Source organism: Xenia sp. Carnegie-2017, unplaced genomic scaffold (genome assembly GCF_021976095.1).
Source record: "Xenia sp. Carnegie-2017 unplaced genomic scaffold, XeniaSp_v1 HiC_scaffold_12, whole genome shotgun sequence".
NCBI classification, from domain to species: domain Eukaryota; kingdom Metazoa; phylum Cnidaria; class Anthozoa; order Malacalcyonacea; family Xeniidae; genus Xenia; species Xenia sp. Carnegie-2017.
In genome coordinates this window covers 774,137-795,051 of record NW_025813425.1, presented here as the reverse complement: position 1 = coordinate 795,051, position 20,915 = coordinate 774,137, and the positions used below count along the sequence as shown (strand labels likewise).

Genomic DNA, 20,915 nt, shown 5'->3' with positions numbered 1-20,915 from the left:
TTGAGAAAATAAATTTTTGCTTATGTGGGTTGCATGTTACGTCACGGCAGCCATATTGGTAGTGAAATACAAAACAACAATCCGTCGTGGTGAGCCTTATTTGTTCGATAATTCCGTGGATGTTGTTTTCAATCCAGGAACAAAGGATGTCAAAAAATCCGGAACACCGATTTTTGGGTGCATATCGAATTAGTTTGTTGTATAAATTAAAACATTATTTGTATTATTTATCTACTCCCATGCGAAAAGATAAATGTCAATGCCACAATACACGAAACTGATATGCGTTTCATAAAAATTCTGTTTATATTATGCAGCAAAGTAATTCAATGTGCAAGCATAAATCTATGTGCTCCTGTTATGTTAGACATCCCGTGTGCAACGTTTGAGATGGATGGCAAGAAGGTTGTGTGTGTTCTGACACTTGATGAAATGTCAATTCACAAGCATGTAAAATGTGAAAGTTTTTGTTTATGTGAACATTGAGTACTAAGATTGATGATGACTCACTGTAGATGTATAACTTCAAACTGTAAAATTCATTGAGTTTCATATAACTTCATGGTTAAATCATGTCATACCTTTATCATAAATTTTTCAGTAGAGTATTGTTTGAATGTTACTAATAGCTAATTCATGCTACAATGAAGCATTAAAGATTCAGTGATGAAACTTTTAAAGTTACAGTGCTATTTATTTTTAATTATTTTCAGGCTTTGCTTTACACAAAAATATTAAGCTAATTTGCCTATTAGAGTACAAAATGGACGTTTTCATTTGCATTATTTGCTGCTCTCCTTAAGGAAAACTTTCTTGAGTTTTCAAAGTTTTTCTTCAAATTTTTTGTTATTTTTTTTTCATGAGATGGTGTTATAGAGGTAGTCAGTGCTGTAGAACTATAGTTATCTGAGGGGAGCTCTCTTGACGAAGCTTAAGCCATAAAATTTTAAAAAATTACCCATTTCGAAGGTAGAAGGAGGGCTCCTTCCCCAAGTGCCCCCCACTTCTACAGCACTGGAGGTTGTACAATATAATAACTTTATAATTCCTAGAAAACGTTTAAGCTTCTAGCATAGAAGTACACCAAATCTGTTTCATTCATTTGGATTTATGGCCTTGCTTTAACATATCACATGCACTTCATTATTCTTGTATGAAGACAAACCCAGATGTGGATACTCAGAGGGAAAAAATTCACCAGCAGCTGCTTATGAAAATTTTTATTGAGGTAAAACTGTATTAATCATTCAAATTGTGCACTTACATTGCAAATATAGTAAAGACAAAACAAAGAGCAAAGAAGGTTAGATGCATTGAATTTACACAATAAAATTACAAACACCATTGCAGGCAGAAGTGTTTCGATAATTATTTTTTTGCATTTTCCCTGATTCACATATCAATACAACAAAATCAAAATATGCTACAACTTTACAAGTATTTGATACATTTCCACTTCAGAACACCACAAAAAAGTTATTTAGTGATTTGCATATAATATTAATTGTCTTTATTAATCAAACTTATGTAAACTTGAGTCTTTTCGAAACATAATATGAAATTCAATTACAGAAAATCATAAACAATAAGTCCAGCCGCAAATACCAAAAAAGATATGTTATTTATTTTTCAAAGCAACAAGTACACAAATCCTAGAATTAGGCTAGAAGAGCAATTGCGGGAAGGGGAATTTCAGTATCGTGAAGACATACTCCCCTGTAAGTGTTGTTCATCAGCTCTACTGGCTTACCTTTTCCTAAAATTAAAAGCGTGAAAACTTTTTCACTGATAACATGGCACCCTGATGAAGTCGCGGATTTTTCACGATTGGTCTTTTTTTAATGGGAGAGAGGTGTTTGGATTATATTTGGGTGGCCTCTTGTTGCCGTAGCATGTCAGACTCTTATTTCATAAATTCTGCTCCCTTTTTGTTATTATTGTAAGATTTTTGAAAGTGTGTTCCATTAAATGTTAATCAAACTTGCTATAGCTTTGTTTGGCATATTAGTATTTCATAGAGAAATTGACACCCCTCCATCTAACCTAGGCTAGGAGGGAGTCTCCGCCTAAATCCATCCCAGAATAAAGTAAAGTGAAGCCCCACCCCCACCCCTAATCCACCGCAGTGGATGTTTTGTTTTTAGACCGATAGTTGAGTGTCAATTTTTACAACCTCGCAAAGTACATAGTTTATGTTATTATTGTATGGGATATTGTCTTTGGAATTTTCAAAACAGCTTCCTAATATAGTTTTAACAATGGCACACTTAAAATTTGATGTTATCCCACCATCAATTTGTCAATAATAATTTACCTGAAATAGTAAGACAATTCCATGCTGGGATACAGAATAAGGGAAGTAACAGAAGCGCCACTCGATGTTGGAGCCTTAAGTGTTCGTGTTCCCTGTTTTGAGTTCTACAATCCGGGTATTTTAAACGGCGGCCATGTTTCCAGCCAGATGAGTGCAGCCAGATCGTAATATAATATATAGTTCTACGGATGGGTTTTGGCAAATAAACCCAAATATTTCTAAAGATTGGCCATTTTTAAATATTTTTTGTGTGGATATAATTAACGCATCAAGCTTTCAACAATTTATCCATTAATTCGACGTCTGTTTTGATAAATGAGGGTTTATTCGGAATATTTTCAAAGTAGATATGTGTCTGACGAGACAACATCAGAAGCTCTGCTGCATGGCCACTATGAAGGTCATCTGATGCCAAAATGTTTTCTATTCATCACAGTTGTGACTTGTGAAGCTTGAATGACTTTTTGAGCAAGTTGGAACTTAAGCAGCAGCATGTTGGTCCACCAATATAGTGCTTGAATAGCAATTTGTAAAACATATACTGTCATATGGTCAACATGACTTAACTTTGTTATTTCCGCCTTTTTAAATTCAATCAGGAGATTATTTATATATTTGACATAGATGCTTACTGATGATGTGAGAAGTGAACATAAAAAAGCTTCCTGATTGCTTTTGTGAAATGGATTTGTGTTGGCTTGGCACAATTTCCCCCTGTTGTCAAATGTTTTAGAAAAGTTTTCTAGTGTATCTGTGTTTCACCTTTTTGGTAAAAAACCAACTGTGTAAAGTATTAAGATTTAAATAATGGCATTAAGAGTAACTATAACTGGTTTTGTCAGACTAAGTTCTGTTTGTGACATGATTATTTAAAATAAAAATTTTAATTTCTTGAATGAAGTTTATGACTTTAGCAAAAATCAAATGTTTGAGCCCTTTGTTGCAATAGTTTCACTCTGCTGGTTGATCAATATGGTGAATGAAACATAATCATTTTTCACATAAAATTGTTGGTCACAACTCAAAAGTGAAGTTTAACAAAAGAACTAAACTGTAGGCGTTTGACAATATGTTTGACATAATGACAAAGTTGTTAATTTAATTGAGACAATTTATCCAACGATTGGTTTTCGGTCTACGACCTTCACCAGCAATTCTAGGAGCTACTATAACCATCATTTGAAGACACACGAAAAGAGGAAGCCAGAAACTGTTGAACACTTGAAAAATTCTCTGTATGTCGATGATTTTGTGTCCGGTGCTGAAACCAATAAAACCACTTTGCAAATATACAAGGGAACAAGGCAGTTGATGGCATTCAGGAAGCTTTTTTATGTTCACTTCTCACTTCATCAGTAAGCATCTACGTCAAATATATAAATAATCTCCTGATTGAATTTAAAAAGGAGAAATAACAAAGTTAAGTCATGTTGACCATATGACAGTATATGTTTTACAAATTGCTATTCAAGCACTATATTGGTGGACCAACATGCTGCTGCTTAAGTTCCAACTTGCTCAAAAAGTCATTCAAGCTTCACAAGTCACAACTGTGATGAATAGAAAACATTTTGGCATCAGATGACCTTCATAGTGGCCATGCAGCAGAGCTTCTGATGTTGTCTCGTCAGACACATATCTACTTTGAAAATATTCCGAATAAACCCTCATTTATCAAAACGGACGTCGAATTAATGGATAAATTGTTGAAAGCTTGATGCGTTAATTGTATCCACACAAAAAATATTTAAAAATGGCCAATCTTTAGAAATATTTGGGTTTATTTGCCAAAACCCATCCGTAGAACTATATATTATATTACGATCTGGCTGCACTCATCTGGCTGGAAACATAGCCGCCGTTTAAAATACCCGGATTGTAGAACTCAAAACAGGGAACACGAACACTTAAGGTTCCAACATCGAGTGGCGCTTCTGTTACTTCCCTTATTCTGTATCCCAGCATGGAATTGTCTTACTATTTCAGGTAAATTATTATTGACAAATTGATGGTGGGATAACATCAAATTTTAAGTGTGCCATTGTTAAAACTATATTAGGAAGCTGTTGTGAAAATTCCAAAGACAATATCCCATACAATAATAACATAAACTATGTACTTTGCGAGGTTGTAAAAATTGACACTCAACTATCGGTCCAAAAACAAAACATCCACTGCGGTGGATTAGGGGTGGGGGTGGGGCTTCACTTTACTTTATTCTGGGATGGATTTAGGCGGAGACTCCCTCCTAGCCTAGGTTAGATGGAGGGGTGTCAATTACTCTATGAAATACTAATATGCCAAACAAAGCTATAGCAAGTTTGATTAACATTTAATGGAACACACTTTCAAAAATCTTACAATAATAACAAAAAGGGAGCAGAATTTATCAAATAAAAGTCTGACATGCTACGGCAACAAGAGGCCACCCAAATATAATCCAAACACCTCTCTCCCATTAAAAAAATACCCATCGTGAAAAATCCCCGACTTCATCAGGGTGCCATGTTATCAGTGAAGAAATTTTCACGCTTTTCATTTTAGGAAAAGGTAAGCAAGTAGAGCTGATGAACAACACTTACAGGGGAGTATGTCTTCACGATACTGAAATTTCGCTTCCCGCGATTGCTGTCCAACTGTATGAAACAAATGGGTGTCAAATGAAAAATTTTGGTAATTTTGGAACTGATCCCTTACTGGAATTTCAACACCTTCAAGTAATCAGAGACATAGAATACAAAAGCCGAAACCCAAGTTTTGTTACGATATTTAATGAAACTGTAAATAATAAGCCAAACTCATTTTCTAATGCTGTAATTAGTTTTATTATCCTTACAACACACCTTTCCCCGTCAACATGTAAAGAATGAATATAAGAGAAGCATAATCAACTGTTGGTTCTATTTTTTGGCAGCAGTGCATGGCTATATCAAACAACATGTGATAATGGTTTTACGTTTGTTCCGGACAGTGCTAAAAGATTGCTAAATATACTCAATACATAATTTACTCAGTTCTCGAAGACTGATTAGAAATTCATCTATGCCAGCCTATCGAAATGTGTTGTTATTGCATCACGACATGTTGATGCCAATATTGCTACATCCATAGGTACCTTGTGACATATCTTGCAAGAGAAATAGTCTTTTACTAAGTTCTTTGAAGTTTTTACTTAGTACTTTTTGTATTTCATCCAATTTATCCGAAATTTGAAGCGCACCAACGGATTTTCGTTTCTTTTACATGGATTGCTGATAATCTTCACTGTCCTGCTCCTCTGAATCCGAACTGCAAACAATTTCTGCTTTGCTTCTTCTTTTTCTTTCTGGTTTCTTCACAGCATTTATTTTTCTTGAAACAGTCTTCCAAAAGATAGTGCCTTAAACAAAACTTTGTCATAATCTTTTGACTATATTTTTACTTTGCAAAGTTAATAACTTTCATGAATTTGGCATTCATGATGAAAATTTCAGTTTGACTAATAACAAAGTCATGAAGATTAAGTCTTTGGCTATACCCGGCTTCAGTATGTGTCATATCGCTTTCGCAAACTACAAGGGACATGACAATATTTGAGCATATTACCTCATGTTCTTGGTTCATCAATATATTGAAAGCCACCATTCGATACCAACATCAAGTTGTTCTCGTTGAAATTAGTTTCAGCTCTTGCCAACAAGTGCGCAACATTCGCATCCTCTTTTCGATGTATTGGGATAAACGTTTGCTTGGGGCTGGAAGAATCGATGACGGGCTAGCCAGTCGGTGAGAGATCGGCGAAAAGCACCTTCACCGTTGATTTCAGTTTTACGCTGTTGCTCTGACTTGCATTGTTACCGAGTCCAAAGCTTCTTCACGCTTTCGATGCGTTTTAAGCCTATGGCCTACTGACGATAGTCGAGAAAGAGCTGGTCACAAAGGGGGGATTCACCAATCGTTCCATCGTCGAATCCAACAAAGTTAGATTTTCTGCTGTCGTTTAGAAACTCCGGACGCGTCCCAAAGTCTTCCTTGATGGAAATTGTGTTTGGGATGAACTGCAAGTATAAGTTCAAAGCTTATGACTTACATGATCTTACATTTAGTTATTTTGTTACATTTGTAATACATACGTTAAAATATCGTCCTAATCGTTCTGCTGTTACAGTGGACCTCCTCATATTCATATCTTTCTCGTTACAAATGAAATTATACGATGGATCCATTGCATAAATTGCGCTATGTACCATTGTGTTTTCCCAGTTGACACACGTTGATGAATCCTGGAGCAATGTCAATGCAGAGCAGTGGGTGAATGAAATGTGCCGGTTGTAAAAAGACAATGCCTTTATTGCCGTGAGAGAGAAACATACGGTAGCAAAGTACTTGACATTGCACCACTCACACTTAATAATCAAAACCAACAATGGAGGTATCTATGCCACTTATATATGAGCAGTTTAACAAAATTGGATTGCTTTTCAAATGGTGTTCAAAGATCTCAAAGAGAAATGTACTCAATAGTACAAATGCGTCACATATTGCAAGATGCAAGATAAGAAAGTAGTAGTTCTACTTTAACAGAATCTTTTGTTTTAAAATTGAAGCGATCACCAGAGTATTTCCAGCAATGCCAAGATCACATATTGCCACAACGAACACTACATTATCTCTCATTATTAATGATTTGTCTGGCCAACTTTGGAGCGCTTTACTTTCTTCTACTTCCCTGTTCAAATGTGATGATAAACTGTGTTTTCCGTAAATATTGAATACTGCACCTCATCATAAACAGTTGTGTTTAATGAGGGCGTTCTTAAAACGAAACGAGTCCAAAACTAATCAAGTTTGCGTTGTTTTATTGGATGTGTAATATGATCTCTTAGACAAACATTATTGGACTAAATTTGTTGACCATGTCAAGATATAATAAATTGCCGATAACATATTGATCTCATTTTTTGCGAAGTCAAACGATTGTTGAAGTCATCATGCCAGCTGTTGACAGACTGAGATATAACTTTTTGCAGGAACTGAAGTTCAAATATTTTAGAATAATAAAGTCTATTTGGACACTATTGAGATATTTATGCATGCATGTACAACTTAGAAAATGATTATTAAACATAAATTTTAATAAATCAAATAACAAATGCAATTGAACACAGTAGTGTTAAAAATAATTTCAAGCGTTTGTGGAGAAGAATACTATCGAACTTGAAAATATTTTTATTGGCATTGTAACGATATGACTTTATAGAAATTTAATCAGTTATATGGGCAGTTATTTTCTGAATGAACATGTTTTTAATTTGTCGAAGTAAATTATAAAGGCAGTATAAGTTCGCAACAATGAATTTGTTCATATTTTTGCCTTTTTGAATCTCCAAAAGAATATCACTTGTTTTTTGTGTATCACACGATAATATTTTATCTTTGTACACCATGATTAAAAATTAAAACATCTTACTTTAGATGCCTGTAACAATGACTAACATCACAACGTTTTTTTTATATAAAAATATTTACACAGATCTCGGCTTGCATGTGTTTATCTCTGAGTGTTAATGGTTTTCAATCTGTTCCTGCTTAACTTTGTTCGACAATTGTAATACAGTTTTAGCTATTTAAATGCATAAAAATTTCGGGCAAAAAACTCGAAAACAAAGTGTAATTATAATTACTTGAATTTTATCAATTTTTGAGCAGCTATTTCAGTAGTAATACCGTGCGGTATTCTTCTATCCAACATTTTATAGATCAGAGGATTCAACAAATGTGACCTAAAAACACGGACAGCAAATGCAGTGAACATATTTGTAGGGGCGTTCATATATGACTTAATTATTAAAGAAAGAGCATTATCTCAATTTTTAGCGCATCTTTACAGCAAATAATAAATATGACCCGTTTCTAAGTAGAGAACTGTGTTTACGCAGATGAAAAATGTCTTACTATTTTGAGTATGTGTGATGGAGGACATAAGATGAAGTTACGTTGGAATCCAGAATGTTTTCAGTGCTTTTCTTTGTTTGATCAATGCTTGGGCGATAATGGAGTAAGTCGCAATCGGGAATATTATTGAAAATATGTAAGAGCAGGTATGAAAAATGATCTACAAAATAACTACTCTTTAACTGTCATTCCAACTGTCATTACCAACCATTGAAATACATAATCCAATAGTATCCCTTTGAATCAACCATTAAAATTTTTGTTTGAATCATCTTTATTTGTCATTTCTAAGTGACCAGTTTTGCATATGGTTGTATTGACCATCGTAATTAGCAATTTCTAAATGACCAATTTTTCATATGGTTTTTATGACCAAATTGCAATAGTTGCAACCATTGAAAATAGTCGTTTCAACTATTTAGTTCTCACTGAGTGGTCACCGAACCGTATCTCAACACTGTTTAGAGCGTTTGAACAGAACACTCAACAATGTCGAGATAAGTATGCGCTCTTTACAGCGTATATTGAAGAAATTTACCTGGTCACTGAACCGTATATGTAGGTGTATATATATATATAATATATATTGATGAGAAGAAGAAAACACACAAAAACTACAATTTCATCCCGACAAGCGTGTTTCGTGATTTCTCACTCTTCAGGGGATAATATTAAATGAATACAAAAGCATGTGCTAGATTATATATACAAGAGGAAGTTAGGGTAGAAATAAAGATAGAATTACATAATATGTTTAGTGTATGGTTACAAATTGGATAAAAGTGCCTTGTGCCTATGGCGACAAGAGGAGTCTTATGGCGACAAGAGGAGACTTACAGAAAACGAATTTAAGACTCGACACAGGAACCACACTGCCTCTTTCCGCCACAAAAAACTAAGAAACTCCACTGAACTCAGCAAACACATATGGACACTAAAAAACAACAACATCGTTCACGATATCTCATGCAACATCATCACTCACAGCAAACCGTACAACAGCGCCAACAAAAGATGCAACCTATGCCTGAAAAAAAATTCTTTATCACCTACCAACCACAACTATCATGACTCAACAAACGTAACGAACTTATCTCCCCTTGTCGCCATAGACACAAGGCACTTTTATCCAATTTGTAACCATACACTCAACATATTATATAATTCTATCTTAATTTTTACCCTAACTTCCTCTTGTATATATAGCACATGCTTTTGTATTCATTTAATATTATCCCCTGAAAAGTGAGAAATCACGAAACAGGCTTGTCGGGATGAAATTGTAGTTTTTGTGTATTTTCTTCTTCTCATCAATATATGTATTATATATATATATATATACACCTACATATACGGCTCAGTGACTTTTTTTTTGTTCTTGAGGTTTACAAAGACTATTAGACAAAGAAGTGGGATTTTTCTATTCAACATTCTTTTCTTCGTTTTTTTCTTCGTTTGTTTCTTCATAAAACGGAAAGTTTTATGTTGGGCAATAACATTTTTATTAAAACTTCGTTCTCCTTCTGGCAAATCTATTGTTTAATTATTTCCCAACAATTGTCAAACACGCAGAATATTTCTCACGTTTGTTTATTAAAATCTCATTGGCTTGGCCATGCATTATTAATGTAGTATGCGCATGCATGGCGATGATCAAACGGTAAAACAATTTAATGAAATATCCTTCATACCGATGGGTTGAATTCTTGTTTTAGAATGTTTATTTTACGAACTTGACTTTCAATCTCCGCCTTCTATCTGGTTTAATTTATATTTGAGAAGTCGAGATATATTAGCCAGTTCTCTCGTGGTGTCTTTTGAAAGCTGTTTCTGTAAAAACAACAATAAAATTGTCCTAAGATAAAACTGAAATTACTATCTCGCTCAATTTGAATTAACATAATGCACATTTTAAGGATTTTGTTCTATTCCATCCCAGTTCATAAAAGATGCTTGATGAATCTACATCCCATGGCCAAGTATGAAGGATTGGTGAAAGTATTGCAAAACAAGTGAGGTTTATGAGACTAAAATAACTTGATTGATGGTCAGCCAAGTTTACATATAGTATTGCATAGCATCTTTAAAATCAGCACAAGGTAAATTCAACAATAAATTCTCATGTTACAACTCGCTAATTTACCAAGTAATTGCCTCAGAAGCAAAATAACCATTTGGGGCAACACACCCAAAATCACCAATAAAATTTATTTCAAAATACAGCACACCCCTTCGCACAAAGCCATTCTACATAATCATCATACATCCATTGCTGTTTTAGTGCATACTTCTTCATGCATTAAGGAAATACAACCTGACCTAGACATCATGTTTGTCTATGGCCAAACAACGCTTTCCGTTTATGATAAATATTTTGTAAGTTCTTGAAAACTACAAATTACACAAAACGAAAAATGATTCAATTGAGGTTTTTTGAGAGTAAACATGAATATAAACAATTTGGACACTTTAAAGAAAACAAATTAATTTTCTTTATATTATTTGGCTGCTTTGAATAAGTTATTTCAAGATTTTAAAAGTAAGCCTTTTAGCCTTGATAATTGCACTATAAGAGGTACTAGTGAATTTTAGTGATACTGTATTAATTTCATACTCAAACAATATAATAAAACAGAAGTCTGCGTTAAAGTATAATGGTTTATCAGCACATATATATGTGAGTAAACTCTTAAATAGCCTATAAATTAATTAAATATAACGGTGATAACGTGAATATGTTAGGAAAACACTTGACCATCATAATGTCGATGTTGAGTTGTTGACTCCAATTAATAGGTATCACTAATCACACTACCAATTTATGCTCTACGTAAATAAAACAAAGATGCCATAGTCTTTACAAACCTTTTTGAGAATCCGCAGTAAATCCAAAAGATCAGGAAATTGAAAACATCAACAAACATCAGGGTTGGCCATTCTTCTTTAATTAAATCTTCTTTAATCTTCTTTAAATAATTAAAGAAGATTTCAAATTTGTCTCAAAATCTTTATTGTTCATTAAAGTTGATAACATAAGGTTGATATATTCATTTATTTATTAATTAATTGCACTTCAGGTTGTGCGACCATTGTGGGTTGAGTAATCATTCAAGTGGTCAAGTTTATATGTAAAGGTAATTTTACTTAATTATGCTGTTTTATTTATACCTTTAAAAAATAAAAATAGATGAAATGTGAAAAAAATCAAAAAAGGTTATGGAAGGTTTGGAATGTAGTTCACTGTCTTTGGATTCACTAGATTAGATTGTAATTTAAAATTTAAATTAGTCTAACTTTATGTCGTAAAATTGTAATAAAAGGTGTTATATACATAACTTTCAGCTATACTTTACAAAGTCATCTTCAATCTTCTTTAATCTTTTTTAATCTTCTTTGTATGAGTTAAAGAATCAAGAAGATTTTGACTATGGAAAAGTCTTATTTAATCCAACCCTGACAAACATCCAATTACAAAAATACGAAAATTTGTCTCCTCGATCGTTGGAATTTTAAAACACGTGTTGTGATATATGGCTCAATCAGCGGGCAAATGTTAGCAGACCTCTCAACCTCAAAACACATAAAATCTGGAGACTGATGCAAAAAATCTGGAGATTTCAGTAAAAATCTGGGGATTGATCTACCGGCAGACAAAACCAAGTAAACACAGGTTCGGATACAGAGAAAGTCTTTTTTCCTGCTTATAATTTACTTAAAACATGCGTGGACCTTAACAACACAGAGATAAACTTTGTTTTGACAGCTTCAATGCTCAGAATTATATGCAGTAGCAGCCTTTTTGGAACTATCCAACAGTTCTTTTGTAGTACTCCACTTGTGGCACGGTACAGTCTGCTCTGGATACTGCAGCTTCATGGCCAGCAAACTTGACAGTGTACCCTCCAGCCTCATTGACGCTCTGCTCTCGGTCTTGTTTTTCCTCACGATACTAAACAAGCTCCCCTCTCTTGCATTACTATGGGGCAAGACTAAAACAAGTCCTGCTTTTTTTGGCAAATGTTTAAATCGTTTGGCAGCTGTGCCAGGGATGACAAACTGAGCAATATGCCACCACAATACATCCATTCTGTAATGAGTAAGCACCTCTCCATCCTTTTCTCCGTCAATCACTTTAGCTTCCTTCAGCACATTATGTTAGGATATGAACATCACGCGAAAAACATAAACAACATAGCCTTGCATGCATAATGAGTAGGTATGACACATGTCAGATCAAGTGACATTGTGAACTTGTTATCGTAATATCGTTGTTAGCTTATACGTAAGTTGTTATTTTGCTCCACAATAAAAACCATAATATTTCACATATTGTCCGAACGTTATTGCTGAATCTCGAATAATTTAACAGGTTATGGGCCCAGGAGCGTTTGAGTTTCTGTTGATGACGGCAAATACGGAAAGTATATGAGATATCGCGATTTCATGAGAATATAACTTACATAAGTGCGAAATATTGAATATGGCGACTTCGGGAAATGACGAAGCATTTACACGGATCGAAAAGTTCAATGGCCAAAACTTTCACCTTTGGAAGTTTAAGATGCAGATGATACTTGAAGAGAAGGATCTCTGGCAAATAGTTATCGGCGATGAGGTAGAACCTAATGGTGAAGGAACTACTGATACTCAACGTCGACAATATAAAAGGCGGGAAAGGAAGGCATTTGCAACAGTATGTTTGTCTCTTGGCGATGAACAGCTATCTCTCGTTCGATCAGCGCGTACTGCAAAAGATGCTTGGGCGAAATTAGAAAGTCATTATGAAGTCAAATCTTTGGCAAATAAGTTATTCTTGCGAAAGAAATATTTCACCACAAGTATGGGTCCTGAAGATTCCATGACCGAACATCTCAACAAGATGAAGGATATTGCAAGTCTATTAGAAGCATTGGGTGCGTCTGTTTCTGAGGAAGATCAAGTGGCGACACTCCTTTGTAGTTTACCTGATTCATACAGTGGCTTAATAACAGCATTGGAATCTAGAGCGGATGACTAATCATTCGAATTCGTTACTGCTAGACTTCATCATGAAGAACAGAAACCTAAAGAATCCAACGAAAGTAAGGATATTGGTGAGAAAGCACTACTATGTCAAAAGTCCAAAAACGACAAAGTAAAGAATACTAAATTCAAAAGAAAAGGTAAATGCCATAACTGCGGGTTACCTGGACATTGGGCTAGAGAATGTCGCAAACCCAAACAGAATCAGCAAAGTGACAATAGAAATAATAGGAAAGAAGCATCCTACGGAGCCACAGTTCAGAATTCATCATTGTTTAGAGATAGCAAAGAATCTGCATGGTACATTGATTCAGGTGCATCATCTCATATGTCATATAATAAGGACATCATGGTTGATTTCATCCCATTCAAATTCCCTGAAAAGGTAAAGCTGGGAGATGACAGAATAGTTCAAGCACTGGGAAAAGGAAATGTACACATTGAGATTAAGTCTAAGAAGAAGTATGAACCAAGAAGATTGGTTGACGTTCTATATGTTCCAGATTTAGGAAAAAATCTCTTCTCAGTTAGTGCTACCGCAAAACGGGGATACTCAGTTGAATTTAATCAACACACTTGCTTGATACTTGATCAAAATGGAACTATATCTGGATCAGGAAGAATGATGAATAACCTGTATGTTCTTGATGTTAAAGAAGAACAGGATGATTCGAAGCATGCGAATGTTTCTACAAGTGATACTAGCGAAAAAATATGGCATCAACGGTATGGCCATCTAAGCCTGAAGAATTTACGTCTACTTCGAGATCAAAAGTCGGTTAAAAGTCTTAATTTTCAATCCGATGATCACTTTGAAGTTTGTGAAGGATGTGCACAAGGAAAGCAGATACGAGCAACCTTTCCTCGAGAACCTGCAATGCGTGCTAAAGATGTACTCGATCTTGTCCATAGCGATGTTTGTGGACCGATAGAAGAAAAAAGTCTTGGTGGAAATAAATATTTCATAACATTTATTGATGTTAAATCAAGGTACACAACAGTCTACTTTATGAAGAGTTAGGATGAAGTTTTTTGAGAAATTTAAAGAGCTTGAAGCAATGGTGACAAATGTCACTAACAAGAAAATTAAGGTACTTCGATCAGATAACGGTGGTGAGTACACTTGTCAAATGTTTGAAAAATATCTAAAGGATAAGGGAATTCAATATCAGTTTAGTGTTCCAAGAACACCACAGCAGAACGGAGTTTCTGAAAGAATGAATAGAACCATTCAAGAAGCTGCACGATCTATGCTGAACAACGCAAAACTACCAAAGAGATTCTCGGCTGAAGCAGTTCAAACTGCAGTCATCTTAAGAAATCAAAGTCCTACTGTATCCGTGAACGGAGTTACACCTTACGAATGTTTCCATTCTAAGAAACCTAATGTTTCACATCTGAGAATTTTTGGTTGCACAGCTTACATGCACGTTCCTAAGGAAACAAGGAAGAAATGGGACTCCAAAACCAAGAAATGCACATTTGTTGGGTACAGCCTCACAAGTAAAGGTTATCGACTCTACGACGCTTCAACTGGTAAAATTCACATATCAAGAGACGTGTTATTTGACGAAAGCTCATTTGATCGACGAAAGAAATCTACTATAGTAATACATTGATATGATAAAGATATTGTGACCGAAAAACAGAATGATGAACTATTTGAAGACAATGAAGAACGTGAAGTCAAAGAACAAATGGAAGATAGTTCCAACAACAGTATGAAAGATGAACAACAACAACCACGACGATCAGCACGAATACACTAATCTCCTGATAGACATGGTGTGGTGATCACAGGTAATTGGTGGCAGAACAATGTCGCTAGCATTGATGATGAATCTATCCGTCACGATGAACCACGCAACATTAATGAAGCTTTTCATAGTCCAGATAAGGCAAAATGGAAGCAAGCAATGGACAATGAATATTCCTCCCACATAAAAAACAATACGTAGACATTGGTTGATTTACCTAAAGATCGTAAAACCATAGATTCTCGATGGATATTCAAAGTAAAGTACAAAGCAGACGGTTCAATTGAACGACATAAAGCTCGGTTAGTTGCTAAAGGATACTTACAAGAATATGGTTTAGATTATGAAGAAACATTTTCTCCAGTAGTAAAATATAAATCAATTCACTCTCTCTTGGCAATCGCTAATCAGTTAGATTTGGACGTATCATCTTGGATTTATCATGGATGTCACGCAATATGGCGGCTCGTCAGTAATCTATACCTACTACATCTATGGTTGAAACAACGACGTCCATTGAGCGACAGCATTTCAACGTCGAAAGAACGTCGAAATAGAGTCAAAACAACGGCGTCGATTTCGACGTCAATCCGACGTCAATTGCCCACTGGGTTGTGGCAACAAACATCCTTACCACTGGATTGGAGTGCAATAAGGCATTGCGCTTCTTTTAGTCGCAGAACATATTACATTAAAAAAAAGAGAATTTGCAAACATCCAAACTGCCCATGTCATCCCAGCTGTGAACAAACTTTGGAAAAAAGAGCAACAGCAAATGCTTTCTGAAGTCCAAGGAAAATCTATTAAAATAGCGTCAGATAAGAGAGTAGACAGCCCAGGCCACAGTAGTTTATTTGGAGCGGGTAGTACTCTTGATTTAGAAAGAAATATCATTAACGACACGCAGATCATCAAGGTGAGTACTAGATGAGTCTGTCAGTTGCGTGGAAGCTTGTTCTCATGCAATAAATATATAATGAAAACAGATGCAGGTAATTGATTAGAAGTCGTTTGCATATTCACTTTATTTTTTGTAAAACAGAGCACAGAGGTTCCAAATTCTAATGCTATGGAGTTGGAATCACTTAAACGACAACTCTTATATCTCGATCAAGAAAACGTTAATGTCGAAAAACTTGTGACTGACACGCATTCCCAAGTGTCAAGCTACATGGCTAAGGAAAAACCAGCAATCAAACACTATTACGATGTTTGGCATTTAGCTAAAGGCAAGAACTGTTAGCGTACAATTTTGCATAAGCATAACAAATAGTTATTGATAATAACAAAAATTGGCAATACATATATGAAAAAATCACATTCTATAGCACGGCAATGATTTATCCAACGATCAAAGCGTGAAAAAGAGTTCATTAACTACTTTTAGTAGAGGAGAAAAAGCTACTAAAAGTAGCAAAAGTGAAGAAATTTAAAGATATAAAATCTTGGATTGCGTAGGTCTTCCAATAAAAATATTCTTGTCAGGAAGACATCAATCATGGGTGCAAAGTTAAGTTTAACTTAAATGGGGTTTTAGTCCATCATAAACCATATATATTGGGTCGCATCATCAACATCTGATGAGAATGAGAGGGAAGAGAGATGGCTAAGTTTGTTGAATCGTATAGCGAACATTTATGTACATACAAAAAACAAAACATTTCGAAAATGCAAGTTATCGGATTTCTACCAAACTTCCTCATTGGAATCAAAACATGCCTTAGACAATCAGTTTGCTTCTAAAAACATCTACTGTCCATATAACTTAATTATGGCCAGGTAAATATTTCCTTCATTACATTAGATTATTTAATACAATCATCTTTCATGGAAATTTTATTAAATATGGCTTGACAAGTAAATGTCAATCATGCTTTGCAACACAAGCATAAGAAACAATCCACTTTAAATATAGATTGCTTTGTGCCGATTTACACTTCAGTAAAAACTCTCAAAGACAGCAGGCTAAGACAAAAAAAGGAGATGACAGATGGGTGGTAATCTATTCAAAGGCCAATAATGGTGTAAAAGCATTTGCCAGAAAAATAAAAGAAGAACCAACCTATAGTAACATTTTCAAACTTGATTTATAAAATAAGCCAAACGATCTTTTTATACTTGCATTGTATAACTGTTTCCCCTTTATTTTATATTTTATTTAGATTATTCACAAACTATACAACAGGAAGTTTTTGAACTGAGGAGAAGGTTTCCAACCATTGTACAAGCAAAAAAACATGCAAAAGCAATTTTACAGAAAGAGCCAGAATCACTTGTCAGTGTGCGAAATTAGTTCAGAAAAAACGATGTGCAATTTTTTAGACAAAAGTGTTTCTTTAGAGGCATAATCAAATCGATATTACGTTAACTATTATATAGCGCTAATTGCTAAATTAATATTTTTAAACGTGAACAAATTCATATGAATTACGACAGTGTTTTTCGTTAAAACCGCTGATTTTTGTACATCGTTTGAAAAAGTGATGTGTAATTGTTTTCATTTTAGCTAAAACGATGTGCAAATTGCACATTGCACACCGTTAATTCGCACACTTTTTTGAAAAACTACCTTAGAAACTGTGAAGCACAAGCGAAAGATTTAGTCATTGCAAAGAAGTATACTCAATTTACAAAACCGGCCTTGATCATTTCAGAAAAAGAGAGAGCATGTGAATGCTCAGGAAAATGCGCAACTGTAAGATGTTTTTGTAAATTTGAAAATAAAATCTGCACACTTAATTGCAAATGTAAAAAGGAAACCTGTACAAAAAAGTAGAAAATGCTGCAAATTTGTATGGTATCTTTATTAATTATAAATAAAAACGTATAAATAAAATAAACTGTAAATGTGTGAATAATATACCCTTATGCACTAGATGTGCTCGTCATTTTGATTTATTTCAATAACAAACATTACTATTTATGGTAAGGCAGATAACTTATTTCGAAAACTTAAAATAGGTGCAAAGTCCAGTCAGTGAAGAAAATTCAGCCCTGATGCTCTGTAAATATAGGACAGAAACACTCTACGAGTTTTTTTTTACCTAAATATCAAGTACCCATCGCCTTCTATATGAAGGTGATGATATAGAACACCTTCTATACGAAGCCAGACAATAATTTTTTTTTCCAATTCATTGTCGCTAATAGGCCAATTATCTTTCAAGTACTGCGCCACAAGTACCTCTTTTGATAGCATGTTTAGTACAAATGAATTTAAGCTTGTCCCACAATTGATCCTTCCATTTGTGCATTCGTTAGTAACGCATTATATTCATCAAATTCCAAAGCCTTTTCCTGGTAGCAAAAGTTTTCTATACTTCTTTCCATGATAGCACACTTTCCACATTTACACAACTTCAAAGTCGCCAGCTTCCAACGATGTAAAGCTTCAAACTGTGGGTCAATTAAATCATCGTCACTGATACTCGAACCGTCCGTTGATATAGACGAAGACTCACACAAATCTTCTTTATTGGGTTCAAACATGTAAGGTTGCATTTCTTCATCTTTCAGTACAGTATTTTCATCTTCAACTTGTTGGATTGATTCCTCATTCAAAATCACCATGTTTTGAAATGTCATAAACACCTGGTTGTGAGGTCACAAACATGCCTCATAATTTTCTCAAAGTAAAAACAAAATGGCTGATAAGGAGTAAAATAAACATGAATAAAATTCTAATTTTCTATGAGCCAAATAGTCGAAGAGTACGAGTTACTTTGATTTTTCATAATTTATATGGTAAAAGTTTATTTATAGTCAAAACAATCTATATTGCCGATTTCCTTTAACGGCAAAAAATTTTGAAGTCCGTGAAAGTGGGAGCTGGTAACTAAAACGTCACACTAGGAACCGGTGGTAATGCTCACTTGTATAAACACACATAGTGAGCGACTAGATTTACCAGGGAAAATAATCTGAAGATGTTCTGAATTCTTATCAAGTTTACAGACAGAAATCTTCTGTTAACAAAGAGACGACTTGCAGTGAACTTATATTACTGGGCCGTATGAAATAAGCTAAGAAAGTACGTGGCGAATTCATCCCTATGTATACGCGCCATGTAGTGTTACTTGTAAACGAACCAATTGCTGATGGCAAATGACTCGCAAATTATTGCATATAAGCAGTATTTTTTCCCAAAGCGATTAATTTACTCAACTCAAAATTGATTCAATATTGTATGTAAATAAAGTACTGTATCATTTTTTTGAACAGTGAAATTATATTGACAGACATGCATGATAAACCTGCGTGGATAACTAAGCATCCAGCCTTCATGAGTTTATACGTCTAGATATATCGATCACTGGCTTGCGTACACGAGAAAGGCAAATATACTTTAGTCCTATTTTCCTTTTTCTATTTTGCGCAGATGCCACACATATATTTACTCTCGTCCATACGCATTTTAAAAGAGATTTGACTCGTCTCCAAGCCCACAGGGAGAGCGGTGGACTATATTCCCGAAGGTGCGAGTTCAAATCTCGTCCAAGTCACATGTTTTTCATGGGCATATTAAAAACGGTGTTAGGATTTATATATTACATAAAAGATAAAAGTTTCTCCAGATTTTAAAATGATTTTTATTGAGCTTTCGACTCGTTGCTTCGAGCCTTCATCAGAATGAGGATATTTATTTACACGTGCTTTTAGCTTGGAGACGTTTAGAGCGTCTAATTGGATTACTGGGTGGATTAATGTGATTGGATGGGTTGAAATGCGTTGCCATGGGTTTTGGTGTATTGTGAATATGATTGGTGTTAATAATAGTAGAGTGTAGTGTTTTAGTTTTGGTGTTGTCGAAAGCTCAATAAAAATCATTTTAAAATCCGGAGAAACTTTATCTTATATGTATTAAATGCCTGGATTACAAATTTTCAAACTTGATTAATATATCATATATATTCTCTGATGATGGCTTTGAAAAGACGATACACTATAGCAGCTTGTGCTTATGCAATACGGCATTACGAATTTCATAGCGGGTTACACCAAAGTATACGACTCTCAAATTTCATTATTTATTGCTTTAAAACTAACATAAAATTTGCCAATTTTGCAAGGCCAATTATGTAAGTTGCTAATCGAGACATTCAAAAAATAAGTGTGAAACCCTCTCTTGCATAATACTCGGAACAAATGGTCAATTTTTCTCACAGATTCATTATGCGCATTAGCTCTGGAGAGCAATCGACTGTTTACGTCTTGATTTATCTTCGGGTGTAAAACGATATAAAATGTAGTGCAATTTCTTTCTCTGTGTTTATGACATTCGAACAACCTTCCACAACAATACCGTTTGGAATTAAATGAAGATATGATCTTCGCACTTTGCTGGACAATTTAAGCAATCGTCTCAGGACCTGAAAAAATCAGGTGACTCAACGGGATTCGAACCCATGACCTCTGCGGTGCCAGTGCAGTGCTCTGACCAACTGAGCTATGAAGTCACACAGTGGTGGGCAGGTCAATATTGTTGGGCTCATGTTACACCGCACTGCATAAAACATTCATAATACCGTTTGGAGTTTTTCAATTTTGATGACGTTTGGCGGAGATAAAACACCTCACGTAATAGAATTTCCAAACATGAAAGTAGGACGAGTTCCTATTGTGACGTAAATTTCGTAATTCGCATCAGTCTCATTTGCGCAGTTTTCTAGATTTTTGCTTAAAGGAAGTCAATGTTTAAGCGAAGGCAAAAACTATAACTCCAATTTAAATTTTGTTTTAGAACTTAATAACTCATTTTGACCATAGTTTTCAAAATGTAAAGTCTCATTTTCTGACATAGACACTTTAAACAAGCTTTCGGCTGTCTGTCTACAGCCTTCGACGGGTTATTTTGTATAACCATGATATCGGATCACGCATTTTTTCTA

At 34.7% G+C, this 20,915-nt stretch overlaps 2 long non-coding RNA genes and 1 other non-coding gene across 3 annotated transcripts in view; 1 reads left to right on the top strand and 2 right to left on the bottom strand.

Annotated features, from left to right (window-relative positions):
* Nucleotides 1-6,536: 6,536 nt before the first annotated feature.
* Nucleotides 6,537-20,915, bottom strand: part of LOC124446331 — an 18,687-nt gene continuing 4,308 nt past the window's right edge. Inside the window, exon 3 of the long non-coding RNA XR_006948401.1 lies at nucleotides 6,537-6,576. This is a non-coding gene — a long non-coding RNA (uncharacterized LOC124446331). The remainder of the gene's footprint in view (nucleotides 6,577-20,915) is intronic.
* Nucleotides 13,986-20,915, top strand: part of LOC124446338 — a 24,445-nt gene continuing 17,515 nt past the window's right edge. Inside the window, exon 1 of the long non-coding RNA XR_006948407.1 lies at nucleotides 13,986-13,996. This is a non-coding gene — a long non-coding RNA (uncharacterized LOC124446338). The remainder of the gene's footprint in view (nucleotides 13,997-20,915) is intronic.
* Nucleotides 20,410-20,484, bottom strand: Trnaa-ggc. Its single transcript has one exon. It is a non-coding gene; the product is annotated as a tRNA-Ala (tRNA).